Below are 24,881 nucleotides of genomic sequence, written 5' to 3' on the forward strand. Positions count from 1 at the left end.
GTGGGTGTTTTGCAACTTGAAGAGGAATGGCTTCTTTGACTCCTGTTGTGGATGTTGCTACTGAAGAAGAGGAATTGGACCTGCCTTTAAAAAAAGAAGGAATCCAATTTGTAGAAATGTTTCACCATTCCCAAAGGTAAAAAAAAAGGTGAATGCATGCACGGTCAGTTGCACTCTTTGTCCTAGAGTACTGTTGAGGGGAAGTGCAGAAAGTAGTTGTGCGGAAGCTCTAGCATGCTGAAACATCTGCAGACAATTCATCCTCAACCTCTGGCACGTGAACAACTGCAACGTACCCAACAAGAGATGCAACAGAATGACCAGGGAGCTGGTCTAAGTACTTCAGGAGCCTCAAGCTCCTCATCTCGAGGTCCAGACATTCGTCCAGAAGTTGCTACTCTACAGCAACAATGCATCAAATGCAAGGCTGTGCGTTGTTGTGGGGAGCAATCTGTAGATGCAGTGATTTCTTTAGCAAGAAATCACCGCTGTACATTTTTTTTATGGTTGCAATAACTGTTTAATTGCAAATGTTAAAACTTAGTTCTGTTGGTTTTCCAGTTTTTTAAAAAAACACCAAAAAATATAAAAAATTGTAAAAAAAACCAAAAAATTATAAAAGCAAAAAAAGAAGAAAAAAAAGATCTCTTTTCAGAACTACCTTACCTGGTTAAAAAAAGAGAAATAACGGCATGCTAATGCATGGGTGATTGAATGAGTATATGTGCAGTGGTTTAGGCACGAATGAGAAGTGTGTAAGTGGTTAGAGGACTGCATGAGAAGTGCATAGAGGATTGCAGCAGTGCCTGTGTTTGTGACTGGGTCTTTTTATGAATACATGGGTACTGAGTAGATGATTAGAGTACTGCAAGGAGACGGCGTGGTGAATTTATAATTGTTTGGCTATTGGCGGAGTGTTTGGATTAGTACATGGTAGTGCCTGGGTGACTAAGGGAGTGCATAGGAAGTGAGAGGGTGATTCCTGGAATGTATGGGTACTACCAGGGAAATTGAAGGAAATAATGAGAAGTGTGTAAGTGGTTAGTGGACTGGATGAGAAGTGCATAGGGGATTACAGCACTGCATGTGTTTGTGACTGGGTCTTTGCATGAATACATGGGTACTGAGTGGATGATTAGAGTACTGCAAAGAGAGTGTGTGGTAAATGTATAAGTGCATGGGTATTGGCGGAGTGTTTGGATTAGTACATGGTAGTGGCTGGGTGACTTGAGGAGTGCACGGAGAGTGACAGGGTGATTCCTGGACTGCATGGGTACTACTAGGGGACTTGAAGGAGCGAATGAGAAGTGTGTAAGTGGTTAGAGAACTGCATGAGTAGTACAGGGGGGATTGCAGCAGTGCATGTGTTAGTGACTGGGTCATTACATGAGTACATGGATAGTGACTAGTTACTTAGAGTGCTGCAAGGAGAGTGCGTGGTGAATTTATAAGTACTTTGGTTTTTGCAGAGTGATTGGATAAGGACATGGGACTGGCTGGGTAATTGGAGGAGTGCATAGGTAATAACAGGGAGATTACTAAACTGTATAAGTAGCAACCAAAGGATTTTAGAAGTGCATGAGTTAGTGCCTGGGTAATTGCATGAGTACATGGGTACTGACTGGATGAGTAGAGTACTGCAAGGAGAGTGTATGGTGAATTTATAAGTGCTTTGGATTCGGCAGAGTGATTGGATAAGGACATGGGACTGGTTGGGTAATTGGAGGCGGGCACAGGTGGTAACATGGAGATTACTAAACTGTATAGGTAGCCCTCACATGATTGTAGAAGTGCATGAGTTAGTGCCAGGGTCATTACATGAGTACATGGATAGTGACTAGAGAGTGCTGTAAGGAGAGTGCATGGTGAATTTATAAGTGCTTTGGTTTTGGCAGAGTGGTTGGATAAGGACATGGGACTGGCTGGGTAATTGGAGGAGTGCATAGGTAATAACATGGAGATTACTAAACTGTATAGGTAGCACTCAAAGGATTGTAGAAGTGCATGAGTTAGTGCCTGGGTAATTGCCTGAATACATGGGTACTGACTGGATGATTTTAGTACTGCTAGGAGAGTGCATGGTGAATTTATAAGTGCTTGGGTACTGGCGGAGTGATTGCATTAGTACGTGGTAGTGGCTGGGTGATTGGAGGAGGGCACGGGTAGTGATAGTGTGATTGCTGGACTGCATGGGTACTACCTGGGTAATTGGAGGAGTAACTACGTAGTTTGATTTGATTTAAATTATTATTTATACAGCGCTTGATTCACCCCCCAGGGGGGTATCTCAGTGCTCAGGACGTGCATTGAAAGCAGTGGCACTGGCTAGGCTGAGAACAGAACGGCTTTCAGAGTTTTCCTAAACTTCAAGTGGTCAGGGCATTGTCTTAAGGCAAGAGGGAGTTGGTTCCATATGAGAGGGGTTTGGTGAGAGAACGACTTGCCTCCAGTCCTTGACTTTTTCATTCTGGGTGTATTGAGAAGGGCTTTGGAACTTGAGCGTTGAGTCCGAAGTGGGGTGTATGGGTGGAGCCTCACCGCCAGATAGGCGGGTCTGTTCCCCCATATAGCTTTATGGGTGATGCAGCATATCTTAAATTTCATGCGTTGTCGTATGGGTAGCCAGTGCAGTTGGTGAAGGAGAAAAGCAGATCTGTGAGGGGCATTTAATATCAGGCGGGCAGCAGTGTTTTGTATCATTTGGAGTTTGATTAGAGAGGACTCGGTGGCTGCGATCAGTAGGGCATTGCGGTAGTCTAAGTTACTCAGTACAAGAGTTTGAGTCAAGGTCTTTCTGGTGGAGTCTGTAGATAGGGGAATCTCTCCTTAAGAGGCCTAATATGTGGAAGCATGAGCCCACGGTGTGGGTAACATGCTTCTTCATAGTGAGGGTCTGTTCAAGGTACACGCCTAGGTTCTTAACAGTGGTTGCTGGTTACAGGACTGCATGAATAGTGCACATGTGATTGTAGCAGTGCATGTGTTACTGCCTGGGTCATTGCATGAGTACATGGATAGCGACTGGATACTTAGAGTGCTGCAAGGAGAGTGCATGGTGAATTTATAAGTGCCTGCGTTTTGGCGGAGTGATTGGATAAGGACAAGGGACTGGCTGGGTGACTCGAGGAGTGCATTAGGAGTGACAGCGTGATTGCTGGACTGCATGGGTAGTACCTGGGGATTTTAAGATGTGAATGAGCAGTGTCTAGGTGGTTGGAGGACTGTAAGGATACTGCAGAGGTGAAGGTAGTAGTGCATGGATAGTGTTTATGTTACTTAATCTTACCTTTACAATAGTAGATATGAAAGTCTTTGATACAATTTTTGCAGTTGTTTTTTTATAATTTAAATTTGAAAAACTTTTAAACTTTATATTTTTGGTCTGTAAAAGAGAAGAGAAAATACAGTTGTAACATATATTATTATAGTGTAAACCACAAAACATAATTTTACCATTATATAAGATATTCAGGTAGCCTTTTTTGCTGTTCTCACAATCTATTGATTTGCACCATAGACAGTGATTTCAAAGCTGCTCATCATGTAACGGCGGGCAAAGAAATACAATCAATAAGATTGTTAAAAAAAACAAATCTGTGTCCAAAATATTAACAACAAACTCAACTATGTGTTCACATTTCCTAAAATAAACATCCTCAATAATATTGCATATAATGCAAATATCAAATATATGAATCAATTCTTCATATCTTTCCCATAGTCTAAATAATGTTCTCTAAAATATTTGCAGTGAGAATATCCAAAATACACTTGTTAATTCATATCAATATCTTCCCACTAGGCCAAATGATATTGCTGAAATCCTTTATACTGAAATGATCCAAACTAAACTCATTAATTAATATTGACATATACCCAACAGGCTGAATCATGTTCTCAGAACTTTGGCATTATAAATATTAGGTAAGAATTTGGTAATTCATTAGGCAACCGATATTTGAAAACCAAATGGGCATAATTACAATGTGTCCATCCTTTATTGAACTTTAAATAGACAGTGTAGTGTCCAGATGTTGTAGAAGGTCCATCGTGGAAAATAATTGCTATTGCTATGAAAGTTCTTTCTGATATTGATAGTTGACTTACTACAACATTTTTAATTAAACTTTACAACTGTCTTCCATCTGCTCTACAATGTTGTATCATTAAAATAACATATTGTCATAATCTTTCTATAAATAATTTTGATAACATTTCTGATTTGCAGTGACTACGTTCCATATTTTGATAGCTGATTTAACTAATTTGCTAAAAGACACTGTTTAATAATCTGGTATTTTCAAATATATGAATCTTTCAGAGTCTATCTTAATGGTAGTAGTAAATGTACAATTTTCACATTCACGTTCCCATCAATAATGAAGTCCAAACAGATTTTCAATTTGTATTCCTTCATCTTACAATACTGCAAGCATAAACATAAGAAAATCCTGAGTATCCTATTGCACATTCTGTGTAAATGGTGAATAACCAGAACATATATATCCAGAAGATTCTGAATTCCAGAAACACTTTGGATTTTAGTTTTATCAGTTCTCAATTTTTCAAAAATTGAATATAACAAGGAACAAAACCTTTTTTCATGATTCTCCATAATTTGTTGTTGGAGATTTTCTAGAAAAAATAGGACGTTTACAACTACATTAGCAAACCAGTTGATACCTGAACTATTTTCTAACTGATATCCAACAATCTCTTCAACAGTGTCCTTTTTCTTTTTGTTTGGAATCTTAACATTCTCTTGATTTGTTTTCTTCTTTCCGACCTCACTACAGAGTTTCTCATATATTCGTTTTTGACCTACTACACGCTTTTCATTACAGGATATTGACCTAAATTGGCAGCATACAGTCTTCTTAACCGAATATACTCTCTTAAACAATTTGCATCTGCACTAATCTTCCTCTCATCACAATCAATCAAATACAATCCAGATAAAATTCTGACTCGGGACAATGCAACATATGCCATTCCCTCTTTAATCACAGTAATTCCAATGTTCACCAAAACACTGTCTACACTTAAACCTTGAGATTTATGAATGGTCACCGCATATGCTAAAGAAAGAGGAAACTGCTTTCTACGAACATACAAATCTTTAACAAGCAAAAAACAAACAGAACAACGAGCAATCAGTTTTACTTCTTCAAGTCATAGTAAATAATCTGTTGCGCTGCACCACCTTTCCGATTGACAACATTCAGGAGACCGAGGCCCTTGGCTTCACACTCCATCTATCCTCCTCCCAGGCATATACTGGCATTCTCTTATATAGAGGCCCTGGCGCCTTAGGCCCCTTCTTGGACGAACTACAGGTAGCACTTTCAGTCCCCTGTCTCAAATCGGAGCACTGCTTACTCCTAGGCGACCTAAATATACACATGGATGAGCCCACTAATCCCGATACCATGAAACTCACGGAGGTAACTACTGCATTAGGGCTACTACCGTTTATTCACGAACCTACGCATAATAAGGGTCACATTCTGGACCAAGTCTACTCTACCACCACTATTGACGTTCAAGTTCCACAGCCGGTGCTATGGTCAGACCATTATTTAATTACTTTTTTCCTTTCGTGTGCCCCTCCCTCTAGAATGAAACCCATTATCTCATCCAAGCGATCTTCTAGATCTTTCCACCTTCTCTCAAATGAGATGCTATTGCAGGCGATGGAATGTGCACCCTGCACTTTATCAGGCAACGCGGAAGATGACCTAGCCCATTTTGCTGAGTGGCTTACGGCAAGACTGGCATCTCTCGTTCCTGAGAAAATAGTTAAGTCTGGGAACAAACGGCTTTCTGCCCCTTGGTTCACCTCTCAGCTCAGGGAAACCCGCCAAAACTGTAAGAGAGCTGAAAGAGCCTGGAGGAAGGATTACAATCCTCTTGAGAAAATAAAGCTTAAAAATCTGACTAAATCTTACCACAAGTTGTTGTGGAAAGAAAAAAAATCTTACCTTAAACGTCGTATCGATGTTTCAGGAAATTCCTGTAAGGAAATTTTCAAAATTGTCAATGACTTTACTTCTCCGTCCCTAGGCACCCCTGCCCAGTCGCATTCAGAACCCTGGCTGATTGAATTGGCGCATTATTTTGTAGATAAGATAACATCCATCCAAGCTTCCCTTGCTGCTTATTCTGAACAAACTCAGGTTGACCCACCAGGGGCCCTCTCCGTCACACAATCCGTTCCAGCTCCCACTCTCTGGGAATTCCCCCCGCTGAGTCTTGCTTCCTCTTTAGACTATCTTACAGGACTGAAATCAGGCTCTCCGCTTGATCCTTGCCCGGTCTCATGTCTCAATAAAATAGCTCCAGCCCTAAATGGCCTCATCAATTCCATCCTCAACTCCTCACTGTCTTCTGGTGTAGTCCCGCGGGCTTGGAAGTGTACTCTCATTCTTCCACTTCTAAAAAAACCAGCCCTTGATCCCATCGTCCATGCCAACTACAGGCCAATCTCGCTTCTTCCGGCTCTGGCGAAGGTGGCCGAAAGACATGTGCACAGATCAATCTCAAACTTCATCGAAGAGAACCATCTGTTGCACAACACTCAATCCGGTTTTCGTGCTAACTATAGCACTGAGACCGCGTTACTTGAAGTCACTGTCGCTATCAGAGAAGTGTTGGATGCGGGAGGAAAGGCCATGTTGGCTATGTTGGACTTGTCGGCAGCGTTCGACACCGTTCCCCATGATACCCTCCTAATACGACTCTGGGAATGTGGTCTCCGGGGGACGGTGTGGAACTGGCTGAAATCCTTCCTAGCCGGCCGTCGGCAAACGATCTGGGCGCCCCCACACTCCGCCGTTATGGCACCTCTGGAAGTAGGGGTCCCTCAGGGGTCTATTCTTAGCCCCCTGCTCTTTAACATCTTCTTGGCCCCCCTTGCAGAGGTGGCGGAGTCTTACGGCGCCCAGATCGTGTCCTACGCCGACGACACCCAGCTCTTGTTCACTTGTGACAAGAATGAGGTGTTTGACGGGGCTCGCATCAGAGGATGCTTAGAGGCAGTCTTTGGTTGGTTCAGAGGACGCGGCTTAAAATGCAACTCCGACAAATCGGAGCTGCTCTTTTTTGGTTGTGCCATTGAACCAAATTGGAAAAGCTGGTGGCCGCTGGACTTGTTTCCACCTGCAAATGCAAGTGTTAAAGCCAAAAATCTAGGAATTATTGTAGACAATGATTTAACCTTTGGGCCTCAAATATCTTGCCTCTCGGGGAAATGTTTCGGCATCCTTCGGATGCTTAGAAAATTCCTTCCCTTGATCTCAATCAATCATCGAAGGGTCATTGTCCAAGCACTTGTAGGGTCCAGATTGGATTACGCAAATGCCCTTTACCTGGGTCTCCCTAAATACCTTGTGAGGAGACTTCAAGTAGTCCAGAATTCAGCTGCCCGGGCTATCTATGGGCTTCCCAGACGTGCTAGTGCCTCGAACCTGCTGAAAGAACTGCACTGGCTTCCTATAGCCAAGTGAGTCCTTTTTAAAAGCCTGACACTGACTTTCAAAGCCCTCCATGATATTGGTCCTAGCTATATCAGGAAACGTCTTGTTTTTTACAAACCTAACAGAGCCTTACGGTCCGCCTTTTTGTCTAAAATGGCTGTTCCGACCATCAAACGCGCTAGACAAGGCGGCCGTTCTTTTCATCATCTGGCTCCTCGTGCCTGGAATGAGCTTCCCCTTTCTCTTAGACAGATTTCCAGCCTTATGTCCTTCAGAAAGGCTTTAAAAACTTGGCTCTTCACTAGCTAGGCCCTCTGCCTTTCCTTACGGTTTTTCAGTTATGTTGCCATCCCCGAAGGACTTCTTCGCCAAAGCGCCGGGACACTCCTTCTGGAGTAGCTGTTGCGCTATAGAAGAATTTGTTAACATAACATAACATAATCTGATCAAATTTGACCTTTAAAAATTTAATTCCATCTCTATTTTGATCATTAACAAAATCAACAACTTTTCCCATTGCTCCATTTACTAAAACTTTTTCCACATCCAAATTACGCCGTAAAATTACACAACAGTTTTCACATACGTATACATTCCTTTCTAAACCAGCAGTTTTAGATGTAGATATTTTCCAAATAATCCAATTTTGTTTTACATTTTTCTGACAAAATAATAGTAATTCCTTCATGCTCTATTTTATCAATGGCTTCCATTTTTTTTATTTTTTATTTTTCTACCTTTAAAAGTTCTTAATTGAATGTAGAATTCTCTTGCAGGGTTGGCATTAGGCAGATTACAGATTTATTTTCTCCGATGTTTTTGTATATTATTTCTGGAGCAACATTTTCATTTAGAAACAAGTTTGGAAGTAGCCAACTTTGCAAAGCTTCTTTGCCTTGTTCTGTCAATGCACCAATTCTTGAAGAATGCTTCCATATTCTTCATCACTTGCCTGTCGCATATTTTTAACAAGTTCTTTGTATTCAAAATATGACCAAATGTTCCATTTCCAACACTTCCCAAAGACTTTCTGGTATCTTCATGCTCAAGTGTTTTAAATACTGGTTGCCCTTTTACAGAAGTAAGTTGCAGTAGATCTCAAAACACTATCACATGTTTTCCTCCAAATAAGATATCGTATTTGGTTTTTAAAATTTACTGCATTCTTAAATGCACAAAGGCAAGCATTAAGTTTGAGACCATGCTCACCTAATCAATAATCAGAAGTTTGATTTTCTTTAGTACTCTTGAAACTTCATAACAAGCTTCTCCAGATAGCGTGTGATATTCCGACTTGTTTTCATCTTCAACAGGTAGCATTAGTAAGCAATGTAATGTAATTCCTTTAATGTTGTGTGCTGCTAACCCAGTTGGAGCGGCACAACACAAGATAAATGTGATTCCGTGGTTTTCTGTAGATAACTGGTCAAAACTTTAATTAAGAAACTTTTTCTTGTACCAGCTGGACCACTGATATACATTTGTATAGGTTTAAAAGATGTCCATGTGCATTCTTTTTTTTGATGAAGAAAACCATGGTCGATCTGTTGTCTCACTTGCTGATATATTTTTTCTGTTCAACATTTAGACCAAGTTTCCTAAGTCCATCGTATCATGTTGATCTTGATGCATTGCTGTTTATACTTCATACATAGCGATTGCTGCTTCACTCTCAAGAATTGGTTGTCCTAGTGGATCTTGTTTCAGTGGAGCAGAACTTTGACTATCTTGAGAACTGTCTCTAGCAATCTCAGCTGCAATAGTAGCTTCTTGATCAATTTCTTCATTTAACATTATGAGATAATTTGGAAAAACTGTGCATTCAATGCTATCTTTACATACATTAAAATAATCTTCATAGCACTGAAAATCTCCAAGTAATTCCAGTTCCATACGCCAAGGCTTGAAGAGTTGCAGGACTGCTAAATACCAACATTCAATCAAAAAAAAATCTGGCGTATCGCAACTCAGTTTCCTATGATTAATCAGATTTCCTTTACTGTGTTTCACCAAACATCTTTCTGAACCAATCACTGCATATTTTTGTTGATTTATGTTCTCTGTAATATTTTTCTTAAAACTGTAATATTGCAGCACTTCATTGAGACATATGTTTTCAAGATGAGGACTTCTGTTTGGTTAGTACATATCCAACATGTTTGTTTTAACAATATCTGTGCTTTCCAGTACATTTAATACTAAATATTTCATTTCTTGTATAGATTTAAGTACTCAATTTCGTGTTGCAACAAGATCTAGCCTAACTCAAATGATTCCTCTTGACTTTGAATATAAACTTGCAGAGGATAACTGATCGGAACATTCATAGGATCCAATCTCTCGATAGGACAGCATCTTCAAACTAAAGCTGTACAATTTCTTATTAAGACCCTTCTTGTGGGAAATTTCTTCCCACATTTCTTTCAACTCCGTCTTTTCTGTTTTTGTTATTTATGACGTTACATACTGAGCAACAGCAATGAAATCATCCGCAACATACTGGATATCCATATTAGCATTCCACATTGACAACATAACCGTATTATATTCAAATTATAATCATTAATATACTTTGATTGTTCATTTCATTTTAAATTGTAAGATTTTTTTGAGATTTTCTAGTGATGGTATATCTCACTGCCGACATGAAACTGTTCACTCTTCCTTTGGATATTACTGGACGTGGACATCCAAAACGACATTTTGTATTAAACGTTTCCTTCGACTTGTATTTCCGATGACAGTATTTCCCACATCGATGAGTTGGAAACCGTAACACGTGTTGCCTTAATGTGTTTTCGTCTCTTGTTTTTGGTATAGCACATGTAACATAGTTTTCAGTAAAAGATAAAAGTGTCATCTGAATTAGTTCCAAAATTGGGTGCATCGTTGATCCATAAAAGCATATGTATATGAGGAGCATCTCTAGCCTGATACGCCTTTCTCCAAAAGAAATCAATAACTTCTCCAAGAGGAGGATTGTTTTTATTGCAGATAAAATACAACATAGCTTGAAACCTATGATGAAAATATCTGCACACATTTACAAGATAAAAAAAACACAGCTCTCCAGGTGTCTTGAATTCAATGTTTTTAATATTTGAATTTGCTTCTCGAAGAAATTCAAGTAAATCGTCCCATGCGTATTTAGCACAGCTTAGCGTAATAAACCACATAGGATATAAGTTCTCCATGACGACGATACCAATACTCATTAGTACCACGCTGACATGCCATCAAATTAATCAATTGAGATTCTAAATGATCATCTCTCTCATGTACTTTGTCCATGAGTTCCTTTGCAGAAACATTTTTAAATGATCTCCTGTTTTTAATATGTGGTTGACTGCATATGAAAGTCCAGACAAATCACTTTCAAACAAAAGATGAAATATATATGGGATACATTGATGACAATCTGCTGACATCTACTAATTCTTGCCCATCACATCTTTGGAATGTAAAGTACCCTATAATGTTCATAAATTTCTTCACTTTTGGACAAGTCCACATTTTCAATTTGACCACTTGACATTTCGCTATCATCTCCTAAAACGATTTCTTCTTCTTCCACATATACATTTTTGTAGTAATCATTGTTTTTTATGAGTTATTATGTTACCATCTGCTGACATCGACTAATTCTTGCCATATTTCCGGACTCTTCTTAGGAATACCAATAACTAGAATAACTACTGGTTCAGTTTCCTCTTTCTCTATACTAATATTTTCAATATTTTTCTTTAAATCTAAAGGTAAATATACAACTCTTCCTTTTAATCCTCTCTGTAAATCTATGGGAGGCAGCTTGCCTGTTTTAGGCTCCATACGAACAATAGCCTGAAACGGGTGCACCGATTGAATCAGAATAGACTCATACATGTTTGAATCTACCAGTTCTGGAGGAATGGATACCAACTCTAGATTATTATTTACAGCACTAGCTGGCATTTTGTTGTCCTCTAATTTGTTATAACAATATTTACAAATACGTTGATCAGTACCCAAAGTAAAGCAATCTTCTACAAACAAATTCCTTCCATTTATCAATGTTTTCTTTTTCACTTTTTAAATACAGACAAAAATTCCTAGTCTGATTTTTATAGTGAGTTAATGTACAACAAATTCAAATATTATTTGGTCTTTCACAACAAATTACCTTAAACTTCGTAATTTCTTCTTCAAAGTTCTCAGTACTATGTTCCACGTCTTCTTTAACACCTACTTCTATCAATGTCTCACTTTGTCTACACTCTTCGTCAGGACCAAAGTAACAAAACTCTATTTCATCATAATTTTTTCTAATACTGACCAAGGCAAAATATCATTGTTTAATTCACTTAAAATTATTGCTGGACTTTTTGCATAATACAACCTTCTGATTAATTTCCGCATTTTAGAGTGAAGTACTGCTAACATTCTCAAATGATGAAAAACACTTTGACACACTTTTCTAGAAAGACAAGCCAGAGAATGACCTTGCAAACCAGTATTTTTTCTCACTTTGCAAGGATCTAGTTCTTGCAGCATCTTAATCTTTTGTTTAACACTTTTGTTACTGAATGCTCATAAGAAAGTACGTAAAACATCAATAGACTCCTGTCGTATACTACAAATACTACTACAATCCCAAGTACACACTGGGGCTTAACTACGTCTCCCTGACACTTCATTAACCATCACTTCTTTGACATTTCTAGGAAACATCTTTTCTTTTTCAATTGGACAACTGTTCTTCACTTCAGAAGCACGACCACTGGTTTCAACTGCCTACACTAATGTATTGATTTGAAAATAGCTCTCTTCATTAAAAAAGGCTCTGAACTTGTACTGTGTTTCCATTCACCCCCCAAAAAATCCCAAAAGTTTGTTCTGTTAATTACTCTCTTCTTTTTACTTTTGGTCTTCATAAAATGTATTGGTTTATCTAATGATCGAATTCTGTGTGAAACTAAAATGAATACGTTCTTTTTTAAATCAAAACCCTTTCAACAATAGTTTCAATCTGTTTCTTCTTTTTATAAAATGCTTATCTTTTTTTTATTTCTTGGCATCTTTTAATAAATTAAGTACTACTCTATTGTGAAACATTCTTTCCCTTCTTTCATCAAATTGATTCGTTCTCCTTTTACCATAGATTTTCTTTTAAACATAATTACTCATTAATTTGTCCTTTTTTCGTTTTCTTCTTCTTTGTTGTTGAGGTATTCTTTCTACTTTCCACATTATGCAAACTGTTGCTAGCCTTTGAAAGTCTTTTAATAAATTCTTTTGTTCTCTTACTTTTTTCCCACATGTTGTAGTTCATATAGTTCCTGATGTTGTCTTTTCCTTATATAATACTCTTTCTTTTGTTGTTTCCTCTTTTTTTTAGTCATGGTAAGTCTTTTTAATGATGGTGAAGAATATCTGTAAAAAAAAAAATAGAAAACGTATTAATATAAATTTACAAAATATACCATTCTATTACTAAACAAACATTTTCTACATAACAACGATTTAAATGCTTTGTTTTGAAATCACAATGCATTTACTGCAGGACACTGGTACTAACTAACCCTTGGCAGTGAATTACGCTACACTAGCAGAGTTTGCATATTTTCGGCAACTTCGTTGTTCGCGTAGACCGCGAAGTTACCGAACACTACGCAATCGGCAACATAGCGTAGTTGTTTTTCTTCTTCTCGTGCTCAATATGCGTTCTCGCGCGCATGGTAACAACTTACCGGGATTCTGCATTCGCCAACGAGATTTCCTATCTGTTCGCGTGCGCCAAGAGATTTGGTATCCGGCCGCACGATCCCGTGGGAGTGTACAAACGCGAACGCGTCATTCGGACATGCCATCTGACTTCCGGAGGCAGTGTTGGTAAGATCACGGTCCCGAACACGCAGAAATTGCAATCTGGCGAAGAATGTCTATCGAGCATCATAAAGCCTATTCGAAAATGATCATTTTGCTAAAAAAAAAACTCCTCAGATTGTGATTTAGCTGTAGTTTTTTGTGCAAGGAGTACTTTTTCTTTCTTTACTTTTTTTTCAAGAGTAAGGAAGTGCCCTGAGTCTCCAACTTCCTGTTCCTGTCCAGCAGGCTCCTCGTAGTCCATGTGCTATTCACTTTCATTTGGACTTTAATGCTGGAAGGATCACTTTTTGTGTCTGTCTTCTGCATCATATCATTGGATTGGATTTGAGATTTACAAGTAAGTTGGAGAAGTTGTGTACTTGTTTGTTTAATTGGGGCATTGTTTGTACCTACATTTTGGGGGAATTTTCATTGTTTTTAAAAGTTATTGTTGTGGGTGGCATGTAGTTTTAGTAGGGGCCTAGTTGTTTTTCATTTATTGTAATTTCAGCCAGTAGGCCCAGAGGTACTCATGGGCGCATGTTTCTGTGATGTCTGTTGAATTCAAACATCATTTAGGGCATGGATGCCATTGGATTGAATTGCTAAATGTGGGTTGGCGTGTAGTTCACTTTTTGGGGGTCTGTTAATAAATAAATACCTGTGTTGGATGTGTGTGTGTGTTTATTATATAACTTTCCAACCTTTCTTAACCATGTGGATTTTCATTTTTGCATTTTTGTATTAAAGCTGTGTTGTTTAGCATAGCAGGCCTCCTCGGTCTGGCCATATATAGGCCTGCTTGAGTTCATTGTTTTCCGTGGCCTGTTGTGGCTGTGAGTGACCATGTGGCTGGGGCCATTTTGTGGTGGTAGTGTGCTGCTTTTTTCATATAGGTCTGCATGTCTTTCCTTTGTTCCGCTTGGCTTATGCTTCTTCTTATTGTGGCCTGACCATGTGGGTGGCGGCCATTTTGTGAAGGCAGGCAGTGTGCTTTTGCCATAGGCTTGCATTGTGTGTCTTCCATTTCTTTTTGCTGCGGGTGGCTAGCCGCCATTTTGTGTAGCCAATCAGGCAGTGTGCATTTGCCATAGGCCTGCATTGTCTGTCTTCCTTTTCTTGTTGTTGTGGGTGGCCTGGCAATGTGGAAGGTGTCATTTTGTGGGACCATCCCCTGTGTTTTTGCCATAGGCCTCCAAGCTTGTGGCCTGGTCTGCCAATAGGCCCAGAGGTACTCATCATGGGTGCATGAAACAACTGTTTCTATGTTGTCTGTTGAATTTGAACATCATTTAGGCCATAGATGGCATTGGATTGAATTGCAAAATTTGTTTTTTGGGGGTTCACTTTTTTGGTGTGTGTTAGCCCTTTTCAGCCAGTAGGCCCAGAGGTACTCATGGCTGCATGAAACAACTGTTTCTGTGGTGTCTGTTTAATTTAAACATCATTTATGGCATGGAAGGCATTGGATTGAACTGCAAAATGTGGTTTTTGGGGTGCAGTTCACTTTTTTGGTGTTTGTTAAACAAATGCCTTTGTTGCATGTGCATGTGTTGCTGTTGTGGTTGTTGTGTAACTTTCCAGCCTTTTTAGCCATGTGGATTTTCGTTTTTGCATTAAACCTGTGTTGTTTAACAGGCATCTTCCTTTGTCTGGCTCTATAGGCCTGCTTGATTTTATTGTTTTCTGGGCCTTGGACCATTTTGTGGTGGTAGTTATTAGTTCATTGTGTGCTGTTTTTGTCACATAGGCCTGCATGTCTTTCAATTGTTCCTCTTGGCTTACTGCTTGCATCCCCATTGCCAGCTGCAGGTCTCTAATGCTGCATCCATCCCACATGACACACAAATTAAGGCCAAACAGGTTGCACTACATATGTATTTGTATTTTTGATTTTGTTCTTAGCTATTCTTATTCTTCCGGAGTGTACACAGTACACTAGTAGTAATTTAAGCACAACAAATTCCACGTTTGACTGATGTTCTTCTGGCTCTTTTGCTTTTAGGTACACAAAGACTGAGGAGGTGTCTGTCATCATCGCCTATTGTACTGCCAGACAGACGTTCTGCTGTTGTACATGACGTGACATGTGACCTGACTAGACATCTCTGCAACTTGTGCAACTGAGTGCTGCTGACATCTGAAGAAGATGGGCTGAAAGAAAACAGGTACCAGGTCCTCCAAGACCAACAAAGTTGCTGAGAAGAAGGAACAGAAGAAGAATGTGACACTTAAGTCTGGTGTTCCGCCCCAAATCTTTTTTGGGAAACAAAAATTATACCTGCAGCAGCAGTGTCCAGGGGCAACACGGGGGAAGCACCTCCGCATCAGTGGGCCCAAACCACCAACCCAGGTCAAAGCACATGAGTGTGGAAAACGTAGCCAGCCTAATGGTGCAAACCATTGATGCTAAGCCTGAGATAAACTTATCGCTATCTCAACGCAGTACACAATTAATGCAGGAGGAAACAAAGCAGATAAGTGGTCAACAACAGCCACAAATACTGCTTACAAAAGTAGTTGTTCCTCCCGAAGTAGGGGCAGTTCAGGTAATTGAGCCTCATGCAGAGGAAGAAGAAGAGGGAGCCACTCATTCAGAAGATCCATTGTCTTCCACATCCCCAGCAAGGAAAGGGAGGGTTAGTCCATCGATTTCTTCGCCAAGCATCCCTTCTGATGATCTAGATGCCACAACCTGAGCAGGAGAGGGAGACACGTCCCAAGACCAGGCTCGGGAAAATAAAGGTTCCAGAAAGCCTTACACTTATGGAGGGCGATGTATAACAGCAGGATGATGATGAGCTAGTCATCATGGAAGTTACTCCCGCGCCAGTGCAGACTGACATTAACACATCCCAAATTGCTGTGAGGGATATGGCAAGGATAACATCTACACAGGTAACACCAAGACCACCTACAGCTTCTATATTTGCATTAGCAAAGGCCCGGGAGTGACCTACGTCCAGTACAACCACCACCTCAGTTGAAGTAGATAGTGGTACTTGTACTGCACAGAGTCAAATTCAACACACACACCCCAGTTCATCCGGCATTGGAAGTAGCACTACAGCAGAAGACAAAAGTTAATCTCCCCAGTTTGGGACTTCTTTATGATAGCGAAAAGGAGGAGAACATTGCTATATGCTCCATTTGTAATACCTCTGTTAGTCTGGGTAAGCTTGGTACAAACTATCGTACTGGAGGCCAAATAACCCATCTGAAAAACACCACTTGACCAACTGGGAGGACCACCTTCGCAGCATAAAAACTGCAACCATTGCTGTTGGTGGTGATAAATTAGCAGAAGATCCAATCAGGGTGGGAGAGAAAGAAGAGGGAGACATTCTCTCTGGTAGTGTACACAAAGTAGACCTGTCCCCAACAGTGCAGTGGTACTGCCCAGATCCTCAGCAACATCTCAGTGGCACAAAAGCAAGAGTCAGCCTGAGACACCAAGGAGTACCGGAATGAAAAAAAATTGTTGTTAAGCCTAACAGAAAGGAAAATCATGCAGCATACCATTATCAGCATGTTTACTAGGGCTGAGGCGCAGTACGACTGCAACCACCCAATAGCACGTTTGTACAATGCGAAGCTGGCTAAAATGTTAGCACTGGGCCTTCTCCCTTTTTCTTTTGTTAAAGGGGTGGGTTATCTAGAATTTTTGACTGCAATCTGCCCAAAATGACAGGTACACAGCCACTACTATTTTGCCAGATTTGCTGTTCCAGCACTACATCACAACGTGCTGGAATTGCTTTGAATAGCCTTGAAGCAGAGTGCTGTTCAGAGTATACACCTAACAACAGACATGTGGACCAGTTGCCAAGCCACTGATTACATGTGCATCACAGCATACTGGATCTCTTTTGTGGGGGTTGGAGAACAGATATCTGCTGGTGTTGACGCTGCTGAGATTTTTCATGCCACTCGCAAACATGCAACTGTAGCCATGTTTGCCATGGAGAAATCTCATACTGCTGCAAATATTTTAGATGAGTTTAACAGCAAGGTCTTTGAGTGGCTGCACCCAAGAGGGCTTAACATTGGTTTTGTTGCCATGGAAAATGGCAGTAATGTGGTTAGGGCCATGAAAGATGGTGGTTATTTCAGGGTTCCGTGTTTGGCACACTGCATTAACATTGTTGTTCAAGACTTTCTGAAAAATGAATACAAAGTCAGCAACTTACTGGCCACTTGCAGAATAATATGCACATGTTTCAGCCATTCTTTTAAAGCCCGGAAGCAGCTGAGAGTCATTCAACGTGAGCATGAAATGCTAGTCAAAGCACTCATCCAGGAGGTGCCAACACATTGGAACTCAACTTTTTACCTGCTTGATCGTCTGTTTAAGCAGTACATACCGCTCAATGTTTATTTCACAAAGATTAGGGGATCCTACAGTGAAAGGCATGACTGTTGAGATGGGCCAATGGGACCTCGTTAAATGCCTGACAGAGATGCTACTTCCTTTTGAGGTCTTCACACGTGAAGTCAACAGGGAGAACTGTACCATGGACCAAGCTATCCCATTGTTGCACATGCCAGAGCAACAGCTGAAGGAGGTGTCTGAAATGTACGCAGGAGTGGATGACAAACAAGACGCATATTATTTGGTGGACTCTTTAGCCGTTCACTTATCTGAAAATACAAGGATTCAAAATAACATTGTGTCACATCCACATTACATTACTGCCACAATTTTGGATCCACTGTACAAAGTATTTCTGAACAGTAAGGCAGTAATTCCTTTTTCAGAAGTGGATGTTGCCAAGTACAAAACTTTGAGAGCTGAGCAAACCACTGACTTTGAAAATGAACGACTGGTAATTAGAGGCCCCCGCCCCAGGCCAGAACAAGTAATATAGGGCATCCAGAGTCAAGTTCTACTATAGAGCCTGATGGCAGTGTGTTTGCCTCCCAGCAGTCACCAACACTACGAATAACATCAACAACAGCAAGAACAGGATCATCAGCCACAGTATAATCAGCAACAGATTGGTTTCTCCGGCAGGGGTATGGTAAGTCCAGTGCTGTTGCAAAGGCAAAAGAGGCCGAGCACATCGGAACACCCCTGAGCATTGAGCGGACAGTCTAGGCCTATCTGGATGACCCAACAGAGGTGTCATGGATCGAAACCCATTGGTCTATTGGTATGGGAAAAGAAGCCAAGGGATAAAGTATCTGGCTTCCCCTGTCGCAAGTGTCTCTTCTGAGTGTATTTTCAGTGCTGCTGGTGCCATTGTAACTTTGAAAAGGACCAGTCTCTCACCCAAAAGCGTGGAGAGGTTAACCATGATCAAAGTGAATCAGCACTTTATACCACCGGAGTACAAAATACCTGAATCACAGCAGGAAGAGGAGAGCGACTTCGATGACGGAAGTAGTGTGTTACCTACTTCTGGTCGAACCACCAGGGTTTGAGGATGAGCTCCTCTTCCTTGACAACTAGGCTTTAAAATTGTTACTTTCTTCCTTCCTTTATTTATCTGTGTATCTGTCTTTCTGGTTCAAATCAAATCACAACAAAATCCATCACCACTGTCTTATCTTTTTATTTCCATAATGGAGTTGCACCTCTGTACATTTAACTGTCCACTCCTCAGAATCCTGCTCCATCTTCCTGACTCACCCTAAATAGTAATACATTTCCATCAAGCCAGACATTGGATGGAGAATAGTACAAGAAATGTTGCCTCTAACAGTTCCTCCAGAAGAAGTGAAACATGACTATAGGTATCCTCCTTTTATTTCCGAGCCGAAACTCATCACTGGCCATAGGCTACCGCCTCTGCAGACTGAGTTGGACACCATGATTATGATTAATGACCACATACTATACTCTTCGCAGTCAGTCAGTAGGATCGGAGATGATTGATTGATTGATGAAGTGGCATAAAAGGTAAACAGACACAACAATTCAACAAGAACCACAGCACACCTACATGTCCGTGTAGTGGTAGAGTCGAGTTTAGTGGTATGACTGACAGCGATGCATTGATTTAGTCACTTAATTTTGAAAATGCTAGGTTGCTCTATATGCCTTTGTCAGGCTCGGTCAAAATGTAAGCGAAATGGAGGTTGGGTCACGGCCCGGTGCTGTGGGCCTGCTCTGTCCTGTTGTTGTTGTAGCTTAATACTGTAAACAGAGTAAACACGATATATCCAAGCCGCCTCAGTCCGAAAGGGATCTCTCTTCTCTTCTTGCACTCCACCTTAATTGATGTTTATTTTTTATTTTTCAATACCCATTTTGTTTTTCCATCTACGCTTACAGGCCGGCATTTACCCTGTGCTATACTCTTGGGAGAAACTTACCTTACCAATCTGCATCAGGCAGTCAGTGGCACCCAAGATTGATGTACAGAGAGTCAATGGAAGGGAGGACCAAGAGGAATGACGACATGCAACTCCACAATTTGACCAGGATAATACCGTAACTTTAGTATCATTCATCGTCTTTTAATTAATTTGATTCCTTTTTTCTCTTCAATCATTACAACTGTGTGTTGTCATTGTTTGTTTGCTAATTGATCCCTACAACTATTTTTTACTTTTCTTTGCTATCTTTAAAAGTAAGCCCGGTACAACATGTAATTTGGGTCTCTCGTAAAGGTTACAAATTACGATTGTTAAGTGACTCGATAAAACTACAGTTTGTAACTTCTTTTACTAGGCTGTCCCCACCACCATTATGTTTTATTTTACTGTAGCATTTGCAATATTATTGTTTGTTTGACAGTCTTCTTGTGTACTGAACTTTACTTTGTGCTACTACTCCTCCCACAGTCTCTCTCAGGCGAGTGACTGTCTCATTGTTTTGGGGGAAATGCTACTGCCAGTGTCTACTAATACCACCACAACCATGGCATCTTCTCCATTCTCTTGGGAACCCATCCAGCCATCGCTGTGCCTAACTTAATCATCATCAATCAAAGGTATTGTAACCAATACTCTTAGAAAAACAGTAACACAAAATTATTTCAACACATAGTGGCACAGTAGCACTAGCAGGCACAGTACATAACATTTGTGGTAAGTATCTATTCTTCCATTTCCACAGCCTCTACCATTTGTGGGAGTTTCAGGCATTATACTAACACTAGATACTCCAGTGCACCAGTCTTCTTCTTATCTCTAGTTTAGCGAAATTACATAACCTTGTTGTAGCTGGCATGCCAGCTCAGTCAGTTAAGCTTGCGCTCAAGACAAACATCATGATGCAGACTCACATTAGTTTTATTTACTACAGTCTGCAGGTGGGGAAGCTCGTATTTTTCTATTAGTGGCACTGGCCATACTCTCTCTGTTACATGATGGGCAATTGCTCAATTTCACCTTCACCCTTCCCTGGCTACTACAAAAAGGTAGATTATATACCTGATTCAATGATCATTGCTTATATGGGATGACGACATAAGGCACTTTGTTCTGATTGATTGTGTAACCAACAGATAGGCCACCCTTTGCAGGCTGGCTGACACAGTCGAAAATAAATTAACATAGCAAGGGAGTGGTCCTCGGAGTCAGAGGAAGGCGCTTAATAACTACATATATACACAATATATATATATATGATGTGCTTTCAAAGTACTGTGAGTCAAGGGAGTATTCTGAACATACAACTTTTATTCCCCTCGGCTTTGCTACTGTGGCGCAGTTTCTTTTAAATTCTCTTCAAACTAAGATTCTGCACCCAGTGACAGTCTCCACCTATGCTATCTATGATGAATACATCCAGGCATCCATCCATTCAAAGTAAATGTCTATCATTCTTCTTAATCTCTCAAAATACCTTAGTTTGTTTCACCAACAACCACCCATGTGTCCTTCCTTGCTTACCTTGGCTTTGAGTTTGACCCAAACACAGCTGATGATTCTTGCTATCCAGTATCCACCCATACGGTATCGCCCACCCAGGTAGGTATCTTTTCTTTCACCTTCCACCCATCCTTCAACAACCTGTGGAAAAGTAAATTTTGCCATGTTCTGTGTCCCTACGTGTTCCCCATGTTATGTTGTATGTGCATGATTAATATGCATATGTATTCCCTATGATCGATTAAAGACGCAATTACAGTTGTGTCCATCTCTAGTATGCCAGTTTCCAGTTCTCGTGAAAGCTACGAGCATCAGGCCTATGTAAAGTTACGTTGCCACGTTTCTCAGTGTGCACGTTATTTCATTGTAAAAATCCCCGTTTCTAGGCCTCAAAAGGGCCCGGACACCAGATTCAGCTCCTGTCTCCTGAACCCTCGCTGAGGAGCGATACAGCCCCCACCTGTATCCCTGACCCTTCACTTACTTCCTGCCTCACAGTGCCCGGCTCGGCCTGGCTCTGCCTGCCAGTCTGCCAAGAGTATGTTATGATTCTAGTTATCAGTCCAGCTCTCCTTCTCTGCATTCCTAAGCTACTGAATCGCATCAATAGTTTCAGTCATCGTCTAGCCTTTACGTCTCCATGTAAGAGAAATACTGTATTAATGGTCATTTAATATTCCTCAACACACACTACATGTAGAATAATGCATGCACCAGTCTTAGTGTCTGTTAGCCTTTGCCCTGATAACTTTTGGATTCTATCAACATGTTCTCTAAACATCAGATACTAGATAGTGTTTAGGTACATGTCGCTCTGACTCTCCAGACTTTCGTCTCTCCTTCTAGCGCAGAAGTCATAGCCCCCAGCTTCTCCCTAGTAACACGTCATTGCCAGCTTGCGCGCACCACTAGGTTAGAGGTCCCGGCTCCTTCGGTAGCCCCCTCCATGTTTCCGCCCCATTTGTGACATATTCCGTTACGTTTACATCACATGTCTATGTATACGCCCTGTTCACGCCTCTTGTTACACCTACTTTCTGCCTTATCTTTCGCGACTGCTACAGGCCCTGCCCACTGCTACGCCTATTGTATTGAATACCATGTATTTTGTTTAAGTATATATACTTGTGCACTGTTATGAAAAGTTGCCATTCCTTTGTCCCTGCCCCGTGCAGCGCTGCCATCCTATTCCCGTGCAGGTTGTCCTGTTCCTGTCCTTTATGCTGTATTAAACCTGCCAACTCCAGCTACCTCGAATCTTGACTCTTATTTATTGAGCTATCTGTTATTATATATCTAGTCAAAAATAGTACCGGTATTTAATTATTTATTTACCACAAACCCATGCATCTGATTCCTATCAGCCACCTATGCATGCTTCCAACATATCCTTCTCTGCCAGTCATATATACATCTCACCCAACCTTCCTCCTTCCACCCTTCTTTCCCTTTCTGTTCAACACCTCCATCAAGGTCATCTGATCTGACTTTTAGTCTTCTCCACAAAACTTTCACAGCTGAGTTGGAGTCAGATAGAAGAGGCCATTGGTTACTCAACTCACGCTGCTAATGCTAAGTAAAGGGTGTCTTCTTCAACCGTTGTATAATGTTCACTACAACTTCATACTCACTAATTCTCAACAGTACAGTGAGTGAATTGACCACCCTTCCAGCTAGTGTTATGTCAATAAGTAAGGAATATAGCTTACCACCGCCTGCCACTGCTGCTGGCTCATCCCCTGTAGCTCCTGTAGGTGCCATATCTCCTGCCCCCTCCGGAATGGCCGCATCACCATCGCCGCTGACCCCGGCACTGGTGGTCAGTAGTATGCCTAGAAAAAACGTTACACATTTTTAGATGCCTGTACACCTCCCCTATTCATTATTTTTCACTAGCAAGATTGAAAAAAAGTTAATACATACATATACAACATACATCACTAGTCCAAATCGGGTACTACTAGAGTAGAGTCAGTAAGCACTAGTAGTGTTATGGTCCATAGGGGCATTATTGTCTACTCTACTACTCTTTGCAGAGTTAGCCTGAGCCATGCAACCATTTTAGCTTCATGTCTTTTGCACATGTTAGCTCGCAGCTTGTTGTGTAAGATGCCTTTGAGCCAACATGAGCTCTTACAGCTACTGTCTGAGCTTTGCGTACAAGAGGTCGAAAAACAAGCCACTTTGTTATGGAGTTCTGGTTAGTCTGTATTGCTTAGCCACAGCATGTTACACTTTTTGGCAGGACTGAGAAAGGCTTGCATTATACTATCTAACGCGCACCATTTTTCGCATAACTTCTATGTTCTAAGGTGAGGTGTCTCCCAGAATTTGCACAGATCTTTTGTCTTCTATGCACTTGTAACAATGTTTATTGTTTTTTTTAATCTTGTGCATTTTGCTGAGCTGGCTGTATTATAGTGAATTATAGGACACTGTACAGAGCTTGTTAGTTGAAAATAAACCTTTTGAACTTACACATAGACTCTGTGGTATTTCTTGGTGTGGTAGTGAATTTACACGAGTGAGTGAGCAATAGGGCGTTCTGTTCTGGGTTGTGTAATCATTGGGTATCTTCGGGTGGGCGTTCGGGGGACCTAAGGAGACACTATAGCTAGTCGGTCAGGGGATTGTGGGTTTTGACTGAGGTGTGAGGAAGGTCCAACCTCCCATCACCAACATCCTATTTTCTTGTGCATAGTTCTGTATGTGGCTGCGCAGAATCCTCACAACAGTAGTAGTATTTACTATATCCTATCAAAAATAGTCAAATATCAGGTTGGGCATTTTGTTGGTGGGAATTGTCAAAGTCTCAAGATTAAGAAGACTAGAAGAGGACAACCCAAAGGACTGGACTCAGTTGCTAGAGCTATTGGCCAATCTGAGTTTTATATAAAACCTTTTAAGTAAAGAGTGGCCAACTGGGCAAGCTTATCTACAGACAGACTAATAGTAGTAGTACAGAGAGTCATAGCAAAGGAAGTTAGAACTTAGAGGCAGGGATAACAAGAATTTAGAAACAGATAGTCATGATCAAAGGAGATTTTGTAAAAAATAGAATTATGAAGTGGAACCAGAATCAATATTTCGGAAAAAATAAGGTGCAGTAAAAGTTAGGGAAATATAATTGTTCATATAAACCACTGGAAGACTTACCAAGGCGAGCATCAGAGCCCTCGGTAGAGGAGCGGTCATCTGGTTGTCCCACCGACTCGGACCCCGTCTTCTTGCCCCTAGGTGCTGCTGATCATGTAAGATATAATAAAGTAAGAGACAAACATAAATGATTGCTGTGAAACAAATAAAATATTTTTTTAAAACGCTCAAAAAACATTTTAGGAAACAACAATTGCAATAAAATTGACCTATCTAATCAGATCGACTAGTAGTATTATTGCAGGATTCACGAACCGTCTACTTATTTCTGATTCCAGAATACTAACTAAGCCTAAGTACCACCTGACCTATTCCAGACGGGCCAATTGTTCACTAAGTCTGCATTTCCATTTATTTTAGACCTCAGAAATGCATAAATAAGAAGGAGTCTATTTGACAGGAGGACAAAGAAAGGACTAGAGTCTCTCTGGCAATAGCATTACCTAACATAAGTTCTCTAAAGTAAACTCTTACATAATCAGCCCAAGCGAGCACAAAGTTGGAAACAAGTAAGAGTAGCGCAGAGTACCTGTGTTCTACAATCACAGAAGATTTTGAAACTTAATTTACCTGCCATGTAAGCAG

This window comes from Lissotriton helveticus, chromosome 2_1, assembly GCF_964261635.1.
Source record: "Lissotriton helveticus chromosome 2_1, aLisHel1.1, whole genome shotgun sequence".
NCBI classification, from domain to species: domain Eukaryota; kingdom Metazoa; phylum Chordata; class Amphibia; order Caudata; family Salamandridae; genus Lissotriton; species Lissotriton helveticus.